A 7,322-nucleotide genomic window follows, 5' to 3' on the forward strand; every position below is an offset into this window, starting at 1 on the left:
AAACTCGGGCGTTTTAAGCGCCAATACATGACCGTGGATCTAAAAGCTGAGGGATGTCAATATTTATGGCCCACTAGTACATGAGATGCTTGTAAGAGTTCTTATCATCTGAACACTTCATTTTAAACCACTAAAAACAAACAAACAATATATCCCCCCCACAAATGTCCTCCTGTTGTTCTTAACATAATACCTAATCAATAACATTAGCTAACTTAGCCAGCTGGCTACCTGCTAGTAAACTCACTCGCACTTTAGCCAACATGCCATATATAGACCTAGCTAGTTATGTTTATAAAGTCAATCAGTTTATATCAAAAATAAAACGTTTGTTCATAAGTTGACAGTTACACCTATTTTTTTGCTAGCTAGTATTAAGTATCTAACTAGCCCTGCTAGCTTGCGCTCGCTTAGCCATAAAGTTGCATTTAGGAAGTGGATATAAATTGTTAGCTAGCAACGCTAGTCATCTTGCTAATTGGATAAAATGCTTCCTAGTGGAACACCTACAGATAAATATTGCATTGTTTTTGTACAATACATGATTTAGACATTTAGTTTGTATCATCACGTGTGTATTTATCATGCTTCCTAATCTCTCTAGCCAAGACGTTAAAAAAATGGGGGGAAAAAGCAACTGCTAGCCTCCGTGTTTTACATCCTTTATTTTCATCCATCTGCACTTAAACGTTTACACCTTAATTTCTTGTCCCGCTACGACGTACACAATCTCATTTATTCTGACAATTACGCTTCTCACTGGAGAGCAGATCTTAAATAGACGAGACCGAGCATGCAGCCTTTAGAAAATAAAAACACACCATGACCCTCAGACCTCGTCGTCGGATTACAAATAGATGTTTTCTGCATAAAACATTGAAAAAGCTGTTCCTATAACTAAATGATTGTTTCATATTTAGTGGCTGTGTTACTGAGAGATATCTTGTTAAAGGTAAATATACTGAAATATGTGAGGTGTTTACTGATTCTGACACGAACGTGTTAGTGGTGCTGTATTTTCATTATTCCAGTGAGAAGTTAGCAGTTGTGCGTTGTGCTCATGTCAAACAAAATACAGGATAACGGTCACGTTTCCCTGTTAAAATGTTTTATTAAAACTTGTGTTTTGGGTTTTTTTTTTTTTTTTTTTTTTTAATCCAGCAATATTTAAGGCTGTAGTCAGGACCGCCTCGGTCCAAGAGCAGCCCGAGACAAATCCAAGAGAAGGACCAGCCGAGATCAGGCGAAGACCGAGTCTTAAAGCAGTCGAGGCCGTCCGTTAAGTCCAAATGAAAGCGAGCCTTAGGCTGAAAACCAGCGGACTTTCGGATTTGATTGAACCATTATTTAAGCCCTATACATACACAATGACATGAATTTATAACTACTCCATCCAGAAAAAAGCAGGGCTGCTAAATCACAGGACAGCAGCTACTAGAACAACGGACAGAAAATATAGGAGAGATGTATAATGAAAAAGCTTAACGTTATAATTAATCAGCCTAACAAGACATGGTGGTGTAGCATAAACTAGACATGGTGCATGGCAACAGTAGCCATGTTTCCATCCAAGAGGGAGGAGGAAGAGAGAGAGAGAGGATCAGGTGTTTCCCGAGTTGATTAAACGAGTGGATGTGTAGGTTGAAATCAGCAGTGTGAATATGTTTGTGTCATATTCACACTCATGTAGTTTAACAGTAGTTTGTTGTGTGCTAATATATGAAAATATTCACGTGTGTGGAAATGAAACGCAATTTTTCCGCAGTAAAAGAAACACCAGTCAAACAACACTCTTCTGGTCCATTTACGTCAAGTTTCTTACCTTTTACAGGTAACGATGTCACCAAACAATCCATTCCACTGTAATCCTCCAGGTCAGATCCACTCTCCGACGGCTTTTTCCTCCTTTCGGCATGTTTTACCTTCATAGTTCTGTTCTGACCTTTACCTGGCTCTTATCAAAAAAAAAAAGTCCACATGACTGCAGCGTCGTCATCTCGTTCAAAAAGTGCTTCGCCGTCGCCAGATGACATCACCAGCTAATTAAATTGATTCATCGCGATCACTTGCATATGTATTTAGGATGTATGAGGAATAAAGGGGTTTTTGTAAAATAGAAAAAAAAAAAAACAACTCTTTAATAGAATATAGAATTATCAGAATAAAATAACATTTCTTATAGAAAGTCCACAAACTAACCATAAAATAAAAAAAAACTAATCAGGGGTGGAACCTCTAATACAAAAGTGGTGGACAAAACCTGATGCTTTTAATGATATTTAATCAAACATGACCTATTAATGATATTTAAACTAGATCATCGTGTGCCACAACAAATACTACAAAGAGAAATCGTACATCTGTTATTGCTCAATACGTGGCCCAGAATGTGAATAAATGACAAAACAAGTCACAGGACAAAATGTAAAATCAGGCAGCATTAACTATGCAGATTTTGGGCAGATTAGAATTTAGGAATGAAAATCATCTATATTGACTAAATACAGAATAGATTTGTATGTGGTTTTATACAAACAACAAAATGAGTCCGTCTCCCTTTTCCCCTTTCCTTATAGGCAGTAGTAAATAATGGAACAAGCAACGGGCAACCTAGACAACTGATTACACAGACAATGTTTCTTCTATCCTAGAGGACGACATACACATACAAATATTATATTTGTATACATGAAATACCATATAAGGCTGCTTCAGGTGTAAAAAAAAAAAGTGTCAATTAAAATGAAACTTGGTTAGAAGGAATACATTTTAAACACTGCAAACATTTTGGCTATTTATCGCTCACATTAGTGAATAAACATTATATTTACTACCACTTTGGAAATTAATGAAATGATTTAAACGTACTGCTCATCACACTGGCACCTCTCTCATTGTGTTCAGTCAAAGACAAAATACAAACCTTTCCCCTCAACACCCTGAAAACATGAAGCTACTACAACATTATTATTTCACTCATATTAGGAAATACACATTTTCTTGGGATAAAGACTTCTGAAAACAATACAACTGAATAAAACTCACCCTGATGCGTCACATCCGGTCTGATATATACACATAGGGCCTATGGAGCAGGGTTTTCTCCCCTATTTATCAAAACAAGAAAAAACACACTTAAACAACTCAAATTCACATACAATTGTGCACAAAATGATTCAGATATTAATTTTAATATCGAGAATACATCAACACTTACGCGCGTTGAGAAATAATGACGAGGTTTGCTTTCACGCTGAAGAGAAATGACTCAACAGAAATCAGCAAGAAACACACCAGCACCACCGGCGCCATTTTGTAAATCGCGCTGCTCACAGGTGAACTCTCGCGCTGCTCGCAGGTGAACTCTCGCGATACTCCTGAGCAGAACGGTAACTCACGTTCCTGCTTCTTAAAGGGCCAGCGTAACATTTTCTCACTAGACGAGAAGGACATCTGTGCACACTGCATGGATAATACACTTAATTAATGGCTTTAATATCCAGTTTCACAATTTGAATGTTGTCTTATTTTTCACCTGGTCACATATATTAAAAAAATAATAATAATAATACAGACTAATTATGTATTTTGCTTCTAGTGCTATATGGAGCCAGGGTCTGATTATAATACAATAACAGGCACAGAACACCTTTTAATGACACACGATTATTAAAGTGCACCTATTATGTTGTTTTTTAAATATTACCTTTCATGTAGTGTGTTATAGAGCTGTTTGTGAATGTAAAAACGTCTCCAAAAAAATCAATGCGCAGGACAAACGGAGATATTGACTCTCAAAAGAAGGAAGCGATTCTGAACAGCTGAAACGAGTCGTTAGTGATTCCAGACTTACTTCCTGTACTAACCTACGTAGGTTTGTAACAAAAAGCCCCGCATCTGGACTTCATCGGATGCTGCTCGCTGACATTTGATTACTGAAATTTGTTACGGTGGTGGGCGTTTCCTTTTCAAAACACATTGACAGCGGTAGACCAATCACAACAGACTGGGACGTCTGACCAATCAGAGCAGAGTATGCTCTCTGAAAGGTGGAGTTTGGAATGAATCCTTTAGAAAGGATCATTTAATGAGTCGTCTGCGACACTGGGGGAAAAAGGTAATGCTGCAGTTTAAATTATGAGCGCATTAAAGTGTTTTTTCACCTCGGATGCATGTAAATTTATTGTATGAAACCTTTAAAACAAAATTAGGCACGTTTCAAAACCATAATAGGTGCGCTTTAAGCACCAGTAAGCACCAAGGTTAACCCTTTATCGCTCATAGGAGGTCCCCTTTAGGAGAAATGTCCCACCCCCCAGCTGAACTGGAAGATTTGATTGTTTTTTTGTTTTTTATTGCCTGAAGTGCTGGGTCTCCACCCCAGTAGTTTGAAAAGTACCGGGTCAAATCCCAGCTCACCCCTGTTGTTCCATCAGCCCTGAAACTACCGATACCTTCTATCTATCAAAAACGCAGACAAAAATCAGAAGGTCGGGGGTTCAAGCCCCAGCACTGCCAGACTCAGGGTTACTGATCAGAAGGTTAAGGATTCAAGCCCCAGCACCGCCAGGCTCTGGGTTACTGATCAGAAGGTTAAGGATTCAAGCCCCAGCACTGCCAGGCTCTGGGTTACTGATTGGAAGGTCGGGGGTTCAAGCCCCAGCACTGCCAGGCTCTGGGGTACTGATTCGAAGGTCAGGGCTTCAAGCCCCAGCACTGCCAGGCTCTGGGTTACCGATCAGAAGGTCAGGGGTTCAAGCCCCAGCACTGCCAGGCTCTGGGTTACTGATCGGAAGGTCGGGGGTTCAAACCCCAGCACTGCCAATCTGCCACTGTTGGGCCCTTGAGAAAGGCCTTTAACTCAAACGCAAAGGCCTTAACGCAAAGTCCCACAATGCACCACATCATCAATTACACGCATTCTTTAATCCGTTTATTATTAGCACAAGTCCCTGTTACTATAGAAACACTAATGTATTAGAAAGAGTGCATTCATATAAACCTGTGATTTTGCAGCAGCGCTGTGTGTAGAAGTGGTTTTATTATATAATCCTGGTGTTAATAGCGCACTGGGTCTCCAGGTTATGTGATGGACGTGATTTTCTACATAGAGGAGCTTTTTTTTATTATTTCTTTCCCCTTCATGTCTCGTTAAATATCATCTATAAAAACCTGGACTGACCCGATGACATGAGAACCCTCAATCAGTGTTTGGATTTGTGGTGTTTCTCCTGGTTTTTATCCGTCGTTGAGTAAAGATCAGTGGACCTGTAAAAGCTGCGGGAGAGGTTTCAGAGTTCTAGCCACAGGGTCATAAAGGGGAAGAGATTTATTTCTCTGATCTGTTAGAACCGAGCGTGTGACCCCGAGGCCACGGAGACGAACAGAACAGCAAGAAAAATGAGCCGTAAATACAATCCAGGCCTGGAGAAGAACTAAACACCGTTCACATTCCATATTTCAGCAGAATTAGGTTTGATTTAAGGAACAGGACAGTGTTCTGGCATTACGCTCTTGAAAAGAAGGTTCATCAAGGGTTCTTTATGGATTCACAGCTTCCAAAAAGGTTCTGTTTGGAACCATTTCTGACAGGGAGACACTCTGATGTCGGATTCCTCTAACGGGACTTGTTCATTGTTCCTTAAAGTTTGCCAGAGTGAATATTAAAGTGTTATTTTATTAGAAAAAAAAGGATTCTTCAAAGGGTTCTTTAAGGGTTCTCCGCCTCCTAAAGCGGTTCTATTTGGAAACATTTCAGACAGGGAAACCCCATCTATGATGTAGGGTTCTATATACAAAGCATTATTTTCTGCAGATTGAGGCTAGTTAACTTACACAACTACATTCTTTGAACAGTTCTTTAAGGAATTGTTGGATAATTTAGGGTTCTTAGCTTCCAAAAATGGTTCTATTTGATCTGTTTTAGACAGGCAAAAACTGTTGTAGGCTTCTACATAGAACCTTATATATAAAGAACCTTTTAGGGGTTCTAAACGTGATGTTTTTATGGGTATTTATGGGTTGTGTAAAAAAAAAAAAAAAAAACATAACGTAGGCTATAGAGGAGTGTGTCTTTTGCATGACCAAAATCATTTGTGTTGTCTATTTTGCACTTAAAAAAAAAAAAATATATATATATATATATATATATATATATATATATATATATATATATATATATAAATGAATATTGAATTTAAGACATTTCTTCCTAAGTGTAAAATAGTGGGTGGAGTCAGTGTAAATAGATTAATGTATCACTTGCACTAAAACTGAATGCTCTGGTCAAAAATGTTGCTATATTACATTTTTTAATTTTAATTATAAATAAAGTAAAATAAATCTTATTAAAATAAGTAAAACAATTAAAAATTTTATTCCACCCAATTTCACTAATAAAAATATCCTTTTTAAAACTTACATGCCTCCTACAGTAATGATTTTGTCAGCTGAGAGCAACAAGGTGGAATAAAATCAATAATTCTTCATTTCCATTCAAAATCAGCCATGTTTGTAAATGGAAAAAAAAATTTTTTTTTTACTCTCCACTTTCCCCCGAGCGCAGGAAGTGTTTCAGAGCTTTTCATATAAATCGGCACTGTTTACATTCATCATCACTCAGGTGAAGAAACGACGGAAACGGGATGAAATAAATATTGTTGTAAAATCGAAAGAGACGTCCTGCGTCAGTGAGACAGGATGTGAAATATTCTCCAGAACAAAAAGTTCTAAATGAAACAATGCTGGTGAAAAATCCGACAGCCGCAGGACCTGGTAGAAGATAGCGACAAAGTGAGGAAAGCTTGTGGTTATGTTCACACACAATGTCCAAAAATAAATAAATTAGGCCTTTGCTTTCCGTATTACACTGCCAACACAGGCCCAGAGGGAGACCACACACACACACACACACACACACATCGGTTCTGCCTGCTTTATTCCAAACAAGCATCCATATCGGTTTTCAGCGCTGCCTAACACACAAACATGCAAACACTCGCGGCAGGAATCTGCAGAGCAGCTGCGCTGAATAAATTACACATTTCCGGAGGAAGAAATCAAAACTCAAGGCGACAAAATGGATTTCATACAACTTGGAAAATGTCAACAGAAGAACTTGGGGGGGGAACAAACAAACACACACACACACACACACACACACACACACACACACACACACACACACACATGAAAAGCTGAAAAACACTAATGCACTGTTTTGCTGAAACAATAAAAAGTCTGACATGTATTATCTTCTCTTTGGTGCCGGTTAAAAAATTTAAATGCAGTGCAAATAGAAAGAAAGTAAAGCTGTAAGAGAC

At 38.4% G+C, this 7,322-nt stretch overlaps 1 long non-coding RNA gene across 1 annotated transcript; it reads right to left on the minus strand.

The window, feature by feature from the left end:
• Positions 1-1,131: 1,131 nt before the first annotated feature.
• On the minus strand, positions 1,132-3,416 carry LOC128612206 (uncharacterized). The gene is made up of 2 exons (XR_008386702.1): positions 3,218-3,416; positions 1,132-3,107 (listed from the first exon to the last, which is right to left on the minus strand). It is a non-coding gene; the product is annotated as an uncharacterized LOC128612206 (long non-coding RNA).
• Positions 3,417-7,322: the final 3,906 nt, after the last annotated feature.

This window comes from Ictalurus furcatus, chromosome 9, assembly GCF_023375685.1.
Source record: "Ictalurus furcatus strain D&B chromosome 9, Billie_1.0, whole genome shotgun sequence".
NCBI classification, from domain to species: Eukaryota; Metazoa; Chordata; class Actinopteri; order Siluriformes; family Ictaluridae; genus Ictalurus; species Ictalurus furcatus.